The sequence below is a fragment of the Microcaecilia unicolor genome, chromosome 3 (assembly GCF_901765095.1).
Source record: "Microcaecilia unicolor chromosome 3, aMicUni1.1, whole genome shotgun sequence".
NCBI lineage: Eukaryota > Metazoa > Chordata > Amphibia > Gymnophiona > Siphonopidae > Microcaecilia > Microcaecilia unicolor.
In genome coordinates, this window is record NC_044033.1 from 342420702 (window position 1) to 342440545 (window position 19844).

General features: G+C 45.1%; 1 long non-coding RNA gene across 1 annotated transcript; it reads right to left on the reverse strand.

Annotated features, from left to right (window-relative positions):
- Positions 1–7885: 7885 nt before the first annotated feature.
- Positions 7886–18026, reverse strand: LOC115465095. The gene is made up of 3 exons (XR_003941322.1): positions 17909–18026; positions 17281–17283; positions 7886–7898 (listed from the first exon to the last, which is right to left on the reverse strand). It is a non-coding gene; the product is annotated as an uncharacterized LOC115465095 (long non-coding RNA).
- Between the last annotated feature and the right edge of the window lie 1818 nt (positions 18027–19844).

A 19844-nucleotide genomic window follows, 5' to 3' on the forward strand; every position in this document is an offset into this window, starting at 1 on the left:
TACAACAGCACAATTATGTTATACATTTTTATATCCATGGTTTACTAAATTTCACCTTTTTATTTAACATTGTAAAAATGATTCAGTTCCTTGTAATACACAAATTTTTGTTAAATGAAATCTTTAGTATAGAAAATGTTTCTGGCCTTTTTAACATATGCAATCGTAATTGTGCTGTTTAGAACACTGGATTTCTGACACAGGTGTTCATGCCAGAAGACATCTGTGTTGAGTCCTGCTTCTTCAGTGGTGTGTTCATATTGATAAATGGACTTTGTTTCCCAACATTGTTTATGAATAAGTGGAAGTATTTTATATAATTTTTGAACTCTGGTTCTCTATATTTTTCTAACCTCACTGCATCCCTACTAAGAGCTTTATCTATGTATACTGCCACTTTATACTAGAAGTAGGAAAAACCTAGTGTAAAACAGCTCTAGTAGAAATGCTACGTGTGATGGGGATAGAGTAATCAGTTCTTAGTTATAGGAAATGACATAAAACTATTTACAGCTTCTCTGATGTAGTCCTCTGGAGGAGTTACCAAATGTGATAGCACTATAAACTCAGATAAGGAGATATAGTTATCTTCTTACCTTCCCTTCCATGTATTATAGGTTCTGTGTTCATATTCATCTAGTTTATAACGCAAAAGGGGCATATATAGTTTAAGAGTAAAGGCTTGCTTGGAAAAGGGCAGAACTTTACTTGTTAATGCTAAGTGAAGTGTAAGAAAAAATACTGCTTGAAGAAAATAAAATGGAACATGTAGAAGACAACAATTGCTATACTGGGTTAGAGCAAAAGTCCATCTAGCCCAATATTCTGTTTCCAACAGTGGCCAGTTTGCAGGTTGCAATTACCTGGCAGAATCCCAAGAAGTAGAAAGACATGATAAGCAGGTGCATAATTGTTTTCACAAAGCTTGAGTCACTGCAAGGTGACCAAGTGAGAATGGAGGCAGAATTATAAAATGGAGGACAGAGAGGTCTTGCAGAAGAGGTAGATTTGGTGTAAACCTTTGATTGAGGATTTGGTCCTGATGTAAGGTAAGTGCTCTTCTTACCACCTTTCTTAATGCTAGCCGTTGAGCCCGTGAAAACGGGCTACTTTTGGAATGGGGGGTTCCGAGCCCCCCGCCCCGGAGTCGCTGCCCCTCCACCTGGCCCGAGCAGCACTGTAAACTTGCAGCAGCAGGCACATCAGCAAAGCTGCCGTCGGGGCGGGCTTCCTTCTCTGCCTGTGTCCCGCCTTCATGTGACGTAACGTTGGCGAGGGCGGGACAAAGGCAAAGAAGGACGGCAAATTTGCTGATGTGCCTGCTGCTGCGTGGTGATGTAAGTTCACAGGGCTCGGGCCAGATGGAGGGGCGGCGGTTCCGACGTCTGCAGCATGCCAGTAGAGCCCCTGTATTGAAGCAGGGGCGGGGCAGAGAGGGAAGTCTCTACTGTGCATTTCCGAGTGAGTACGGTCACTCGCTGTTTATATGTTTGATATGGAATGTATGTGGTTGGGCTTCGAAGATGGTAAGTCCTAACCTTTGTGGCTAATCCTTTTAGTTTATTTTTTTAACTAGTTTCCTCATTTTGTCAGTCGCCCTCTTGAAAATCAAATGTTGCTACAGTAGATTTCCTTAGTGACTTCACTCTGATACGAGTTCAAATTTGATCATATTATGATCACTTTCACAGAGGATCCAACACCATTACCTCTTGTGCTGTGCCCTGCATTCCACTAAGGACTATATCGGAAATAGCTTCCCCTCTTCTGAGTTCTTGGACCAATTGCTCTGAGAAGCAGTTGTTTATTGCATTTAGGAATTTTACCTCCCTAGCACTCCCTAATGGAACACTTACCCAGTCAATGTTGGGGGTAAATGAAATCACCCATTATTATAATGTTGCCCAATTTGCTAGCTTTCCTAATTTCTGTAAGCATTTATCTGTCTGTTTGTTCTGTCCTGGCGCATTGTATTACAGCCTACCTTCATGTGTGGAATTTCTATCCATAATGGTTCCACACGGCTGTCTCATGTAGAATGTTTAAAATTACAACACACATTTTGCTGTGAAAGATTTCAGATCAAGAATCTGCTTGTGATAATGTCTTGTGTCTTTACAGTTTAATGTACAACATAAAAAGTTTAAAAAGTAAATTTGGTGCTGGGCATGGTATGCAACTTTACTAACTTTAATTACTTAAGACTGGCACCATTCTTCTCCGCCCCCCCCCCCCCCCCCCCCCCCCCCCCCCCGCAACCACTACTACTACTACTACTAAACATTTCTAGAGCGCTACTAGGGTTATGCAGCGCTGTACAAATTAACAAGGAAGGACGGTCCCTGCTGAAAGGAGCTTACAATCTAAAGGATGAAATGTCAAGTTGGGGCAGTCTAGATTTCCTGAGTAGAGGTGTAGTGGTTAGGTGCCGAAGGTGACATTGAAGAGGTGGGTTTTGAGCAATGATTTGAAGATGGGCAGGGAGGGGGCCTGGCGTAAGGGCTCAGGGAGTTTGTTCCACGCATGGGGTGAGGTGAGGCAGAAAGGGCGGAGCTTGGAGTTGGCGGTTGTGGAGAAGGGTACTGAAATGAGGGTTGAGAGGTAAGGAGGGGCTGCAGATTGAGTGCATTTGTAGGTTAGTAGCAGAAGCTTGAACTGTATGTGGTACCTGATTGGAAGCCAGTGGGGTGATATATCGGTCCAGGTGGAAGATAAGACGTGCAGCAGAGTTCTGAAGGGGGGATAGATGGCTAAGTGGGAGGCCAGTGAGGAGTAGGTTGCAGTAGTCAAGGCGAGAGGTAATGAGAGAGTGGATGAGAGTTTGGGTGGTGTGCTCAGAGAGGAAAGGGTGAATTTTGCTAATGTTATAGAGGAAGAAGCGACAGGTCTTGGCTATCTGTTGGATATGCGCAGAGAAGGAGAGGGAGGAGTTGAAGATGACACAGAGGTTGCGGGCAGATGAGACTGGGACGATGAGGGTGTTATCAACTGAGAGAGAGTGGAGGGAGAGAAGTGGGTTTGGGTGGGAAGACAAGAAGTTCGGTCTTCGTCATGTTCAGTTTCAGGTGGCAGTTGGACATCCAGGCAGCAATGTCGGATAAGAAGGCCGATACTTTGGCCTGGGTTTCCGCAGTGATGTCTGGTGTGGAGAGAAAGCTGGGTATCGTCAGCATACAGATGATAGTGGAAGCCATGAGAGGAGATCAGGGAGCCCAGGGAAGAGGTGTAGATTGAAAAAAAGGGGTCCAAGGACAGATCCCTGAGGGACTCCAACAGAGAGCGGGATAGGGGTGGAGGACGAACCATGAGAGTGAACTCTGAAGGTACGATGGGAGAGATTGTAAGCTCTTTGAGCAGGGACTGTCTCTCTTTGTTAAATTGTACAGCGCTGCGTAACCCTAGTAGGGCTCTAGAAATGTTTAGTAGTAGTAGATAAGAGGATAATCAGGAGAGGACGGAGCCCTGGAACCCAAAAGAGGACAGTGTGTTGAAAAGTAGGTTGTAATTGACTGTGTCATAAGCGGCGGATAGGTCGATGAGGATGGAGTAATGACCTTTGGATTTGGTCATTGCAGACTTAGTGCCGTTTCTGTCGAGTGTAGTGGGCAAAAGCCAGATTGAAGCGGATCGAGGATGGCATGAGGAGAGAAAATCAAGGCAACGGCTGTGAGCGTACAAGTAATTTGGAGAGGGACCCTTAATATTGAATAGGTTTCTTCAGCGTGGCTATCCCAAAACAATAATACGTAGGTTGTATAAGGGAGCGTATAATGCTCATAGGGATTGGTTATTTCAACCCAGACAATAGCAACTAGATTTTGATCCAATCGGCATACTTCCTTATCCTCAACAAGTGCCTATATATGTCAATTGTATGGAAATATTGGCAAGGGTGCATACACATCTTACATCTACTTCTAAGTTTGCATATACAAAAGGAAAAAAAATTGCAGAATTACTGACAAAAAGTAGGAGAGCGTCTCAAGTCCCTTTAGTTTCTCTGTCTGAAAGAGGACATTATAAATGCAATAAGTGTATATTTTATGAGAATGCTAGGCGAACAAACAGTGGATCCAATAAAAGTCCTCAAACAATGAGTGTCTTCCTGAACAAGATCTTTATTCAAATCTGCACAAATGACCCGACACGTGACGTGTTTCGGCCGTAAAGGCCTGCGTCGGGGGTCTAGTAGTGTCTGATGCAAAATAATGCCTTGTTGGTCAGATGAATAATAGCACATATACTGCTAACCGAGATATTGTATGCGGTGAAACGCTATGCTACTCTGGCATAGTCTGCTAGGTAACGTGTCGGGTCATTTGTGCAGATTTGAATAAAGACCTTGTTCAGGAAGACACTCGTGAGAGGACTTTTATTGGATCCACTGTTTGTTTGCCTGTCTTTTGTTCTCCTGTGGAGAGATCACCTTCTGTGGGTGTTTGCTTCATGAGAATGCTAGGGACACGAAGGGACCCTTTTACCAAACGGCAGCAAAAGAAGCCCTGTGGTGGTGTCCCCTTTTATCACTGCCAGTTAAAGGCTTTTTTTTTCTTTTTGGAAATGGTCATGTGGTAAGTTAAACACTTGCTGTGTGGCCATTTCCTGAGGGAGCCCTTACCGCTTCCTATTTAGGAGGCAGTAAGGGCTCCAAGGTTAACAGGGCAGCATGCGGCACTGCCCAATTACTGCTGGGCACACCCCCTGTGCAAAAAAAAAAAAAAAATACAAGAGTATTTTCTAGCACCCTACTTGGTGCACGTCAGAAGCAGGAACTACAGTGGTAGTGCCAATTTGGCGCACAGTAAGCCTACCACTTCTTCATAAAAAGGCCCTAAATTAGTTATACAGCTTCAGACAGGTAAGAGGGGAGATTTACGTGGAGGGGCATTTTCAATATAACTAAGTCCAACTTTGGACATTTTGCTAAAAACGTCCAAAATTCAAGTGGGGAATATAGCTGTTTTCAAAACAGAAAAACCTCTTATCGTTGGTTTTTTTTTTAATGGCTATTTGCTAGATGTTTTTGTGCTCTCTGCATTTAACTTTTTGGTCCATTTAAAAAAAAAAAAAACAGTCCAACTGAAAAACACAAAATCAAGCCATTGGGATGTACGAGGAGCCAACATTCTTAGTACACTGGCCACACAGACATCTCAGGAAAGCAATGGGGCACCCTGGGGGGGGGGCACTGTAGTGGTTTTCAAATAAGTGCTCCCAGGTACACATCTCACCATTGATCCCTTGTCTGCTGAGCCCCCCAAAACCCATTACCTCAAACTGTACACCACTACAGTAGCCCTTATGAGTGAAGGGGGCACCTATATGTGGGTACAGTGAGTTTTGGAGGACTCACAGTTTCCACCACAAGTGTAACAGGTAAGAGGAGGTATGGACCTGGATCCATCTGTGCAGTGCACTGCACTGCACTCACCACTCGACCACTCCAGGGACCTGCATGCTGCTCTAATGAACCTGAGTATAACATCTGAGGCTGGCATACAGGCTGGAAAGTAATGCTTTTAATCCCATTTTTTTTTTTTGGGGGGGGGGGGGGGTGAAAGTTAGTGACCATTGGAGGAGTAAGTGGAGGTCATCCCTGATTCCCTCCAGTGGTCATTTGGGGCACTTTTTGTGGCTTATCTATATTAATAAATCCCACCTTGAACATTCTGAAGCTCAGTCCAAGGCAGAGAAGCACAAAAATCCTGTAGTCTTCATAGGCTAGGACCAGTCACCCTCACTCATAGGGCCCTCAGCCACGCCCCATCTGTACATAAAACGCTACCTCAACATTCTGAAGACAACCTGCTGAAGCCATCTGCAAAATCCCTAAACAGTTCGTAAGTTCATGGTGGTGAAGCCATCCAATTCACCATGTCTCTCTGCCCCGCCCTCAAGGGCGGAACACAGAGAGTAAAGGGATTCATAAAGGCACCCCTACCAACTGGCAACCCCCTCCAACAAACAACGACCCAGGCAGGGGGAGTGTTTCCGTACTCCTCCCCCTGCCTAGGAATCGCTACAGACTGCTGGCAAACTCCCCAACCACATGACCACAAAAGCCATCCGCAACCCCCCCACACACACACACACAAACACATACACACACATAAACACACAAACACACACACATAAACACACACATACACACAAACGCAAACACACACACAAACACATACACAAACACACACACACACATGCAAACACTCACACGTAAACACACACACATGCAAACACACACACGCAAACACACACACACACAAACAGCCTCGACGGTGCACCTCTAAGTGCCCCCCCGCCGCATCGCCACAACAACCCGTGCAACGGGGCAACAGAAAGCCCCTTCCCTCCTCGCCGCATCACCCAACCCCTCCCCCGCCGCTTCACCAAGCCCCTCCCCCCCCACATCGACCGTCTCGCCACCTGCGACCGCTAATACAAACTCTGTCCGGCGGCTGCTGCTGCTTCTATTCAGCAGCAGCAGCCCGTACATAAAGAAAACAAACAAACAAAAATACAACCTCCTAAAACGCACCTCCGTGGAGAACCATCTCACATTGGCTGACGTCTCTGCAGCCGCTCCTCCTCTCCCCTCAACGTCAGTGCCCCTGCCGGAAGACCCCGGAGAAACGCCGAGACGTCAGAGGGGAGAGGAGGAGCGCATGCTGAGACTTCTGCCAATGTGAGATGCTTCTCAACTGAGGTGCGTTTTAGGAGGATTTTTTTTTGTTTGTTTTCTTTATGTACGGGCTGCTGCTGCTGAATAGCAGAAGCAGCAGCCGCCGGACACAGTTTGTATTAGCGGTTGCGGGTGGCAAGGGGGTTGATGAGGAGGGAGGGGCTTGGTGATGTGCCACGGTGGGGGGGGGTCGGGTGATGCGCGAAGGGGGGAAGGGGGGGGACAAGGAGCTTTCTTTGGGTGCTGCGCCGGCTGGGGGGGGCAGTGGGGGTCTCGCTGGACATGGGTGGCTGGAAGGAAGCAGGGGGAGGGGAGGGTCGCTGCACATGGGTGGCTGCAGGGGGGGCAGGGAACAGGGAGATAGGGATGGGGCTCCACACACCACATGGGTGCCTGCAAGGGGGACAGGGGATACAGGACGGACACTGCAGGGCGAGCAGGGGGACAGAAGGGTTGGTGGTCATCAGGGGGGACAGGTGGGTCGATGGACATGGCTGGCCACAGGGGAGGAACAGGGAAAAAGGAAAGGAGTGTCCTCAGACATGGGTGGCTGCACAGGAGAGGAGGGTCGCTGGACATGGGTAGCTGCAGGGGGGCAGGAGGACAGAAGGGTCGCTGGACATGGCTGGCTGCAGGGGGGACAGGGGAGAGAGGAGGGACGCTGCACATGCGTGCCTGCAGGGGGACAGGAGGGATGCTGAGGGGGGGCCTGAGACCACATGGGTGGCTGCAGGGGGAGCAGGGGAGACAGGAAGGACGCAGCAGGGGGAGAGGAGGGTTGATGGGCATGGGTGGCTGCAGGGGGATGCTGGACATTGGTGGCTGCAGGGGAACACGGGGAGAGGAGGGTCGCTGCACATGCCTGGCTGCAAGGGGGCAGGGGAGAGGGAGGGGGTGAGGGGGTTCCTCACACCACACACGCACTCATTCTCTGTCTGCCACATACACTCTCACTCACACACTCACTGTCTTTGTCCCTCTCTCTCACACAGTGTCACACAGAAACACAAACACTGTCTCTCACACACTCTCTCTCTCGCACAAACACATACACTCTGTCTCTCTCTCACATTCTCTCTCTGACACACATGCTCCATCTCTCACACACACTCTTTCTGAAACATACACTCCAAGGAAAACCTTGCTAGCGCCCGTTTCATTTCTAACAGAAACGGGCCTTTTTTACTAGTTCATTAATAAAACAGGTCTAGACCAAAACCTCCAAATTACAACCCTGGATGTTTGTCTTTTGTTCCATTATGACAGAAAAACATCCTTTAGGAATGTCCAGATCCCGCCCTTTACATGCCCCTGACACACACCCTTTGTGATTTGAACACACTTCTGACAGACTTCATAGAAAAATGTCTAAAAATTGGCTTTGAAAACGTGGAAAAACGTCCAATTGCAGATTTATGCCACCTTTTGGACGAGTAAAATCTAAATAAATAAACACTGTTATGAGGCATAAAGTACATGTTTACATTCACATCTGTTCTCAAGCAGGTGTTATTGGTGCTGGATTTCCACTAGTATTTTGTAAAGTACATAGGTGCCTTCCTGCTCACTTAACCTAGGAGTTGTGTTATAAAATTAAACACATTGGAGGGAATTCAGTAAATGGCACTCAAAAAAATTATCACTAGGTGGGATTCTATAAAGGGCATGCTGAAGAAATATGTTAGCCTTGCTAGCCCTTGCTCTCAGTAAAATACATAAGTACATAAGTAATGCCATACTGGGAAAGGACCAAGGGTCCATCGAGCCCAGCATCTTGTCCACGACAGCGGCCAATCCAGGCCAAGGGCACCTGGCAAGCTTCCCAAACGTACAAACATTCTATACATGTTATTCCTGGGATTTTGGATTTTTCCAAGTCCGTTTAGTAGCGGTTTATGGCCTTGGCCTTTAGGAAACCATCCAACCCCTTTTTAAACTCTGCTAAGGCCAATGGCTCATAATAAGAGCTAGGCTTCTTAAAATCAAAATAATCTCTGATACAAAAGAGAGCTAGCTTGTAAAAATCAGAGATCACCTTTGACACAGTTACATTTCACTGTAGCAAGTGCTGAACTGGCAAGGGAGGGGGCATTTGCTCTGGGACTGGCACCTGCAAGACGTCATGAGCAAGAGTTGCTATGGTTGTATAGAGATAGTACTGGGTCAGCTGCACCCCGGGTGAGAACATCCAAAGGAAGGGGCTACGGGAAAGTTTGGGGGAAATGCAAAGTCATCTAACAAGATGCGCTCTGAGCATATCTTGTTGATACTTAGAGTTTGAGAATATGTGAAGTCATTTTGATCAAACTGATAAGGGCCAAGAACCCTGGTGACAAAGCTGGGGTCCATTGAAATGAATAGAGCCAAAATTGTATATAAGCAGCAGTCTGAGGGGTATTAGATCAGTGAGTGAAGGACAAGGGAGAAAGGAGGCTACAAGAGAAGACTCCAGAAGGCCAGAGAGAGAGGACGTGTCATATAATGCTGTTCCACCATATGACTGCCTGAACTGCTTGTACTATCCTTGGTAAAATATCAATGTCAAACTATATTTCTTGTCCTACTGAATACTGGGCTCCTTTCTAAATGGGGAGGTTGCTACTGCCTGCCGGTGTAAGCCTGTCATGAGCAGATTCGAGGTTGGGGTGATTAAGTACCTAGAGGGATAGATAATTCTGTCCAGGATAGTAGAGAGAGCCCCTGGCTTCCGCTGCCCAAACGGGCGAGGCAGATCTAATAATTTACAATGTGTGCTTTATAGAATCATGTTTAGGCACAGATTCATGCCTAACTGTTGGACACAGGATTTACACTGGCGTTTCCTGGGAAATTAACTTAGTGCAAAAAACATCACTACTAACTAGAAGTATAATTACAGCACCGAGCTGAACTGTTTTCCACATTGTCTCATGAAATCTTAAGAGGTCTCAGTCCTTTCAGTTGTACTGAATTAACACCCTTCTTCAGTTAACCCTCATACTGCCATTTTAGTTTTACCTACTCATGGCTTCACCGTTTTTAACTCCATCTCTCTTTCGTTTTACTTGCTCAGATTAGGAGCTCTAAGGCAGGGATGAGCAACCATGGTCCTTGAGGGCCATAACCCAGTTGGATTTTTAAGATTTACACAATGAATATGCATGAGATTGATTTGCATATATCCTCATGCATATATTGTGGAAATCTAAAAGCCTTGCCTGGATTGTGGCCCTCGAGGACTGAAGTTTCCCACCCCTGCCCTAAGGAACAGGAGCTATTACAGAGATTATAGTCTTGAATAGATTTGCTACATCTAATTTGTCATCCCAGGTATTCATCAGTGACTGGACTATATCTTCATATAGTTTTACAACCTTAACATTATAATAAGTACATACATAAGTATTGCCATACTGGGAAAGACCAAAGGTCCATCAAGCCCAGCATTCTGTTTCCAATAGTGGCCAATCCAGGTCACAAATACCTGGCAAGATCCAAAAAAAGTACAAAACATTTTATACTGCATATCCCAGAAACAGAGGATTTTTCCTAAAGGAAAAGTCCATAGACCATTATTAAATGGACTTGGGGAAAATCCACAATTTCTGGGATAAGCAGTATAAAATGTTTTGTACATATTTGGGATCTTGCCGGGTATTTGTGACCTGGATTGACCACTGTTGGAAACAGGATGCTGGGCTCGATGGACCTTTGGTCTTTCCCAGTATGGCAATACTTATGTACTTAAGTGATTCAGAACTGGACCACCTGTAACACACTCATGGCTGAGTGGCCAAGGTGATGTTAATCTTACTAGTGGAGTTATTTTGTATCTTTATTTTCAGAAAGCTTTTGACGAAGTTCCTCATAAGAGATTCCTCAGAAAAAATTTAAAAATCATGAGATAGGAGGCAAACACGTCTTCTGTGGATTAGGAATTGGTTATTGGACAGAAAACAGAGAGTAGGGTTAAATGGTCATTTTTCTCAATGGAGGAGAGTGAATAGTGTCGCAAGGATCTGTACTGGGAACGGCGCTATTTAACTATTTATAAATGATCTGGAAATCAGAACGACAAGTAAGGTGATTATATTTTCAGATGACACAAAAATATTCAAAGTTGTCAAAACACAAGCAGACTGTGAAAAAATGCGGGAAGACCTTAGGAAACTGGAAGACTGGGCATCCAAATGGCAGATGAAATTTAATGTGGACAAATGCAAAATGATGCACATTAGGAAGAATAATCCGAATCATAGTTACTTGATGCTAGGGTCCACCTTAGGAGTAAGCACCCAAGAAAAAGATCTAGGTGTCATTGCAGACAATACGCTGAAATATTCTGCCCAGTGTGCAGCAGCAGCCAAAAAAGCAAACAGGATGCTAGGACTTATTAGGAAAGGAATGCAAAATAAGACCAAGAATATTTATAATGCCTCTGTATTGTTCCATGCTGTGACCTCAGCTTAAATATTGTATTCAATTTTGGTCACCCTAACTCAGAAAAGATATTGCGGAATTAGAAAAAATTCAAGAAGAGCGACCAAAATGATAAAGGGGATGGAACTTCTCCTATATGAGGAAAGACTAAAGAGGTTAGGGCTCTTCAGCTTGTAAAAGAAATGTCTGAGGGGGATATGATTGAGGTCTACAAAATCCTAAATGGATTAGAATGAGTAGAAGTGAATCGATTTTTCATTCAAAAAGTACAAAGATCAGGGGACACAATGAAATTACATAGAAATACTTTTAAAACAAATAGGAGGAAATATTTTTTTCCCTCAAAGAATAGTTAAGCTCTGGAACTGGTTGCCAGAGGATGTAATAACAGCGGTTAGCAGCATATCTGGGTTTCCTGGAGGAAAAGTCCATAATCTGTTATTAAGATAGACATGAGGAAAGCCACTGCTTGTACTGGGATTGATAGCATAGAATGTTGCTACTATTTGAGTTTCTGCCAGGTATTTGTGACCTGGATGGCCACTGTTGGAAACAGGATACTGGGCTAGATGGACCATTGGTCTGACCCAGTATGGCTATTCTTATGTTCAGAATGCTGCAGCATGAGTATTGATAGAGATTCGGTGTAATAAGCATATGATACCAATTTTTTCCTCTTTACACTGGCTTCCAGTTTAATGGAGAGTCACATTTAAAGTGGCAATTCTTATCCATAAAACCTTATGTAATGAAGCACACTTATAATCATTTGTACAGCTCTAAAAACATACCCAGCTTCTTTGGTTATTGAGATCATCTGGATAGAATCTGTTGGACATCGCTTTCACTCCATTGGTGTGTCTTACTGAGACCTGTGCTTGGGTTTTCTCAGCAGGTCCTATTTCCTGAAATTCCCTCCCAGAAAAACTGAGAGCAAAATCCCATTCTGCAACCTTCAGAAAGAGCCTCAAAATGATTGTATTCAGGTGTTCAACGTGTTCAGTGTCTACATTTGATGGAGCTTAATTTTTAAGGTATTGACCCTGCAATTACATTTTATGAACTAAGTTTTTTTGTTTTTTTTTTTTACCCAAACTGCACTAGCGATTTCCACGTGGCAGTGCTGATGAAGCCCATTTAAAGTGAATGGGCTTTGTTGGCTTTACTACACCAGGAATTGCTAGCACAGTTTGGTAAAAGAGGCCCTAAGTCCCTGATGGTGAACCTATGACACGCGTGTCAGCACTGACACGCGTAGCCATTTTGGATGACACGTGGGTTGAAAGCCAGCAGCAAATAGAACCCAGCCTACCTGCTCTTACTGCCAGGGCCGGTCTTAGGCAGGGGCGACAGGGGCGTTGGTGGTCTTATCGCAGCTTCAGAACCCCCCTCTGAGTCAGAACCCCTGCTTCACCCCACCTCGCAACCAGCAGTCCTCTTCGTCAGAATCATCCAATTAGGAGTGCCCTTTTAGGCGCCAGACAGGCTCCCTACAACCAATCACAGCTCACTGCAGTTGTAGCTCAGCCAGGTGAAAAAACTGTCTGAGGCTCGAGGCAATTGTGATTAAATGTCGAACCTGAGTGCTGAGTTGTGAGTAACCCAGGCAGCTGCTGCTCTCTTCAGACAAATAAAGTCGGGTCAGCGGCCGCTTTCTTCCTCTCTGTGATCCTGTTGCAGCCTTAGCTCAGCTGTGCTTGGACACTGACTGCTGCTCCTGCTCCACACTTGTTTGGGAAGTTCCTAAAAATACCGGTCCAGCTAAGAAATCACTTTTCATTGCTTTTATAATGCTCCTTTCACTACTTGTTTGTAGCAATTCGTTATGAGAGAGGGAAAACAAAAAGGGAGAATAAGTCATGGGTGCCGTTTCCCGCCATTAGAAATAGCGGCAGGTAAGTTAAATAATTAGTTTTTGGTTTATTAAATACAGTTATATATTACAATTATACATTTTTGTTATTTAAACTATAAATATCGCAAAATTATGGTTTTTTTCTCGAAGTGACACACCACCCGAGTTATGCTCGGTTTTTTGGCGAATTTTGACACACCAAGCTCAAAAGGTTGCCCATCACTGCCCTAAGTCATGGTTTGTTTTTGTATGGCTTTTATTGTTTTAAATGTATTTTTTTATCTTATGTTATAACCATTATTACATATGTGAATTATTAAACACCTAGCATTGTAGTCAGTGTAGATTACAAACTTTTAAAATAAATGCATATAATAACCAATTTGTCCCTAAAAAGTACTGTATTCACCTAGTAGTGCTATATAAATAAGAATAATAAATAAGAATAATAAAGTAAGAGATTTGTTTTCTAGAGATTGTCACTATAGTGGAAATTCTATAAATTGGTGTCAAGATTTAGGTGCCCCATTGCCATGTCCTTAGCACTAATTCTATAATGGTATCTTGGTGCCAAGATTCCATTATGCAATATTTTTCATAAGTAGGCATTGGCATGCTGTTATGTCCCCTACCTCAATGCAAGCGGTGTCCTCTGGCTGCGCAGGGTCCCGTCGACACACACACTTGACTGGCACAGCCCTGAGCCATGTGTGCGTAGTTCTTCTCTGGCTGCAGGCTCCTTGATTGCTTTGCTTCCACCCACCTGGGTCTGCTCTTCCTCTGTCTGGCTTCCCTTGCTACTCTCCTATTGGTCTTCCGGTTCCTCCTTCCCCTGCTCTTGTCCTATGGCTGTGCCCCTTCTCCCTGCTGATGTCAGATGCCAGCACTTTATCAGCTGAGCTCTCCCTAGACTCCTTGCTTCGGCTTCTACTTTGGTAGGTGTTACTTGCTCAGTAGTGTGCTTCTCCTCTACTTTGTTCTTCGTTGCTGACCCTGCCTTTACCTGGATTACTCTCTTGTCTGCTGCCTGCCTACTGACTCTGCCTGTACCTGGATTACTCTTGTGTCTGCTGCATGCCTACTGACTCTGCCTATACCTGGATTACTCTTGTGTCTGCTGCCTGCCTACTGACCTTGCCTGTACCTGGATTACTCTTGTGTCTGCTGCCTGCCTACTGACCATGCCTGTACCTGGATTACTCTCGTGTCTGCTGCCTGCCTACTGACTCTGCCTGTACCTGGATTACTCTTGTGTCTGCTGCCTGCCTCCTGACCTTGCCTGTACCTGGATTACTCTCTTGACCTGCTGCCTGCCTACTGACTCTGCCTGTACCTGGATCACTCTCTTGCCTGCTGCCTGTCTGGCTATCACGTTCATCACCCTGCTTCCTGCTCCATCTCATAAGCCCTGCAGGCCACCCGCACCTAGGGGCTCAACCTCTGGGGAACGGCAGTCAGCGCAGGTGAAACCCGGGGTTGTCCGGCCACCAAGCAGAACCTGGTCCAAGTACCGGGCTCGGCAGCACTCTACTTGGTACAAGAACTCACAGATCTGACACATGCCTATAGTTAGGTGCCAACAGTTATAGCCCCACACCCTGGAATGCACTCCCTGAAAGGCTTCACTTAACACAAGACTATCTCTACTTCAGGAAGCAGGTGAAAGCTTGGCTCTTCAAGCAGGCCTTTAATGGAAGAAGTAACTGACTTCCTAGTCACACACACACACACACACAAGGAGTGACACTGGCAGCACATACTATAGCTGGACATGTTTATCCACTCCTACTCAAGCTAAGATAATATTCAAGCACCTTTATGATCTCATTTGCAACTTTCTTTAAATTAGTACCTTATTTTTTTTACTCAGTCTTATCTATCTATATGTTTTATCTTTGCTTACACCTTATGCTCAGTGGCGTAGCCAGAAGTCAATTTTTGGGTGGGCCAAAGGTTGGATGGGTGGGCACTAGACAGTGGTTTGCTGGTAAATGTTTAACAACAGGCTCTCTCCCCGGTCCACCTCTGCGCCCCCCCACCTCCCCTCAAATTTGCAGAGCTGGCTATAGCCGGGGAGAGAGCCTGTGTGGGGGGGGAGGCAATGCATTACTCTCGCCAGGAAAAATAAAATTAAATGATCCCAGGTTCCAATCTAATTCATGTTTAATGTGGGATAAAATGCCATAAATAAGTAAAAAAATAAATATAAACTTTTAATGTTGAGCACCTGATTCTCAAAGTGGACATATTCCAAACACTATAATGAAAATAAAATGATTTTTTCTACCTTTGTCTGGTGACTTTGTTTTTCTTATCATGCTGGCCCAGTATCTGATTCTGCTGCTATCTGTCCTCTTAACTCCGTTTCCAGGGCTTCCTTTCCATTTATTTCTTTACTTTCCTCCTTTCTTCTTCATTTCTTGCTCTACATCCGTAAGTAAAAGCTGGGTCCTCCGCAGACTTGACTGTCCAGTGGATCCAGCTTCTGCCTATTTTCTCCATCCATGTACAGTTTTTCCTTTCTCTTCCTTTTCCCTCATATCATCTCCTTCCTCTCTCTTCCCTCCCCTCCATCCATGTCAGCATTTCTTCTTTCTCCCTTCCCCGCCATCCATGTGCATCTCCTTCCTGTCTTCCCTTCCTTCACCTCCATCCATGTCCAACAATTCTCTCCCTGCCTTCCCCTCCATCCACCCATGTCCAGCAACCCTCCTCTCTCCATTTCCCTCCCCTCCATCCATGTCCAGCAACTCTCCTCTCCCCTGCCATCCCCTCTATCCACCCATGTCCAGCAACTCCCCTGCCCTCCCTCCATCCATCTATCCATCCATGTCCAGCAATTTCTCCTCTCTCCCCTTTGACCATCTCCCTCTCATTCCCTCTCCAGCACTCCCATTCCCCCCTCTGTCTCTCCCTTACCCAGTCTCCTAAATTCCTCCCCCATCTTTCACCCACTTCATTAGTCCCCCATTCCCCATACTCTGTACTCACCATCCCTCCCAGACCCATCCTTCCCTCTGTTCACCAACCCTCCCAGTCCCATCCTTCCATCTGCTTACCAACAATAAAGAATGACAACGTGGATGCAGGCAGCAGCTCGGGTTGCTTGCTGTGTTTTGAGTGAACGGCGACGGCTGCGCGGGGGAGTAGAAACAGAGATTTTGTAAATGGCTTCCTTCCTTCTCTACTCGCAGCGGCGAACTGGCAGCGGCAGCAGTAAAAGCATACAGCAGCCAGACTCCTCGACTCCGTCCTTCGCTTTCCTGCCCTGCCCTTTCAGCGTCCCGCCCGCGTCCCGCCGGAAAGGAAATGACATCAGAGGAAGGCGGGACGCTGAGAGGGCAGGGCAGGGAAGCGAAGGACGGAGTCGAGGAGCCTGGCTGCTTTATGCTTTTACTGCTGCCGCCGCCAGTTCGCCGCTGCGAGTCTAGAGAGATCATCATCAGCTGAGCCAGAGCGGGTGCCGTTTCTGCCCTGGACCCGTGGTCGCTAAGCTGCTGCAGTGTGTGTGCGCTTCGGTGGGCGGGCCTAAGGTGAAATTGGGTGGGCCTGGGCCCACCCAGGCCCACCCGTAGCTACGCCCCTGCTTATGCTATTAAAATATTTTATCATGTATTGTGTTGACTTTGTAGTACAGCATACTATGCTGTTTTTTGTATTATAATTTGAATATTTTTACTGCTATCATTGTCTGTTGTTTATGTTTGACATATTTTTACTATATACTGCCTTGAGTGAATTCCTTCAAAAAGACTGTAAATAATTTATCCTAATGAATAAATAAATAAAAAAACAAGTCAATGGGAATAAGAACTCTTGATGCCTAAGGTGGGAAGTTATCAATGTGGGCTACCATTAAGATGTGTTATTTTACTGTTAACCCGGGTTATTAGTAACTAGGTCTCATTTCATAAAATGGCACTTGTACTACAATAGTAAAATAACCCTTCTTTAGCCCTCACTGATAATTTCCCCTCTAATGGCCCTACTAAGCCGTGTTATAGGTGCGTTAGCATCTTTAATGCATGTTAACCATGTACGCACATTAAGCGTGTATGCGCCTACAATATCCCTATCAAACTCATTTTCGAAAGAGAAGGACGCCCATCTTTCGACACAAATCAGAAGATGGGCGTCCTTCTCACAGGGTCATCCAAATAGGTATAATCGAAAGCCGATTTTGGGCGTCCCCAACTGCCAAATCGGTATAATCGAAAGCCGATTTTGGGCGTCCCCAACTGCTTTCTGTCGCAGGGATGACCAAAGTTCATGGGGGCGTGTTGGAGGCATAGTGAAGGCGGGACTTGAGCATGCCTAACACATGGACATCCTCGACCCATAATGGAAAAAAAAAAAAAGGTCTTCCCTGACGAGCACATGGATGACTTTACCTGGTCCTGTTTTTTTACGACCAAGGCACAAAAAGGAGCCCAAACTGACAAGATGACCACCAGAGAGAATCAGGGATGACCTCCAGCCTCTATGCCAGCCTCAAATGTCATATTCAGGTCCATCACAGCAGTTTGCAGGTCCCTGGAGCAGTTTTAGTGGGTGCAGTGCACTTCAGGCAGGCGGACCGAGGCCCACCCCCACCTGTTACACTTATGGCCTTTATGGTAGGTTTATGGTGGGTTTTGGAGAGTTCACACTTTTCACCACAACAGTTAGAGTGGGATATGGACCTGGGTTCCCTTCTCTACAGTGCACTGTGCTGACCACTGGGCTACTCCAGGGACCTGCTTGCTGCTCTAACGGGACTGGTCATAACATCAGAAGCTGTCGTACAGGCTGATATGTACTGTTTCTTTCACGTCTTTGGGGGGGAGGGGAGAGGGATCAGTGACTGCTGGGGGAGGGGGGGTCATGCCTTAATCCATCAAGTGGTCATCTTGTCATTTAGGACACCTTTTTGTGACTTAGTCATGATTGAATCAGGTCTATACCAAATGTCTAACTTTTAGCCCAGGATGTTTTTGCTTTATTCCATTATGGCAGAAAAATGTCCAAGCTCTGGGAATGCCCAAATTGCATCCCTGATGCGCCCCCTTGTGATTTCGACACACTACAGATGAACTACATGGAAAAAAAATTAAAATAGGTTTTGAAAATAGCAATTTGGACATTTTGGCAAAAAAAAAGTCTACCTGCCTCTTTGTGCTGCTTTTTGGATGTTTTTCTGTTTCGAAAGTGAGTCCCTTTGTCTCACAGGGCAGACTTTAGTTTGGTGTCCATCTAATTATATGGACATCCAACTAAAACATGCCCACCTTCACTTGCATCCAGCCTTTGTTTCTAGGACAATCCAAAATGAAATGATTTGTATTCATGTTCAGTCTCTTCATGTAAGTGTGTGTGTGTGTCTTTGTACTTCCCTTTGAGTGTGTGTGTGTCCAGGGGTAAATATTATGTCTTTCTACTTCCCTTTGAGTGCAATATATTAATATCCATCCAATAAATGAATTTAAATAGGATGCATTAGTATCTGACCCAGTTATTCCACATCTTCCTGAATTAGCTGAGAAACAAAGAAATATACTATAGTTATTCAAGAGAGCCTCTGTAGAAGCTATGAAAAGTTTCCTTAATAGTTACTATTATAATTACTCTTTGTACCACTTTACTAGTAACATGACTTTCTTGTGACCAGGGCACACTGCTCAGCACATTCTTTACAATCTGTCTTTTCACAGACTGCTAGTTTTCTTTCACGTTCATGACTGATTCCAGTAACTTATTTCCTCTTTTCTCATGCTGTCACCTTGCAAATAAACTCAAATGAGACATGGAGTTGCACTTTAGAAAGGACGTCCAACTCAGTATGTCACAAACAGACACCCATCTCACATGTATTTTAGAACAGGACACAGCCTGCTCTAAAATACATGTGAGATGGATGTCAATGTGCTGGAAATATCCAGCATGAACATCCATTTTACAAACTGAAATGTCCAAACAATGAACGGGAAAACAAGGGGCACAGATGTCTATGTGGCAGCATAGGAGCATCCATCTTATAAAATAGCCACACAGACATACATGTAGAGGGGTAGCCTAATGGTTAGAGCACTATACGGAGAGCCAAGGGATCCAAGTTCAAATCCCCACTTCAGGTCTTTTATATATACAGGTTGAGGCAAAAACAAAAACTAAGTAACCCCCTAGGGTTTTTTGCTGTTTTCTCAGCAACCGTTTGGAATTTAAACATGAAATTATACAGCTTTATTTGTTGTTACTATCTATGTTTATGTGCCAAGTGGAATGAGATTATATTTAAACACAGCAAAGGTAACAGACTTTTTAGCGTGACCATCCAGCAATTTTTGCACATTCAAAAACGTTTGCACTATAAAAGTGCCATTACTATAAAAAAAAAACAAACAACAACCTGAGGTACAAGCTTACCGTTAATGATGTCACAGTCGTGTACATTTTTGTAAACTGAATCTGAATAATTTGTATTTGATAATATGATCATTTACAGATAATTTCTTTAAAAGTGTTTCAGATTGGAACGGCAGTCATGGGCAAGGTGTCAGTAGTGGACAAAATGAGAATCCAGATACTACGTGAACAAGATTTCAGAACAAAGGCAATAGTGGCTACATATCATCCCAAGAACTGGAAGCTCAGCAGCGTGAATAAACTTTGTTGGCATGTTGATCAAATGGGCTCTGCGATGGAACGTGAGACCAGCAGTGACTGGCCGAAATCTGCACGCTCAGAGACAAACACCGCACATATTTAGGAGCTGATTTGTTCCCAGGAAGGTGAGAGCAGCCAACACTTAGGCACCCGTGAGATTGCTGCAGAGCTTGACATCAGCAACAGTTCTGTCCATCTCACTGCCTGTCATCGTGTACCAGTACAAGTCATCAACAATGCCAAGAAACA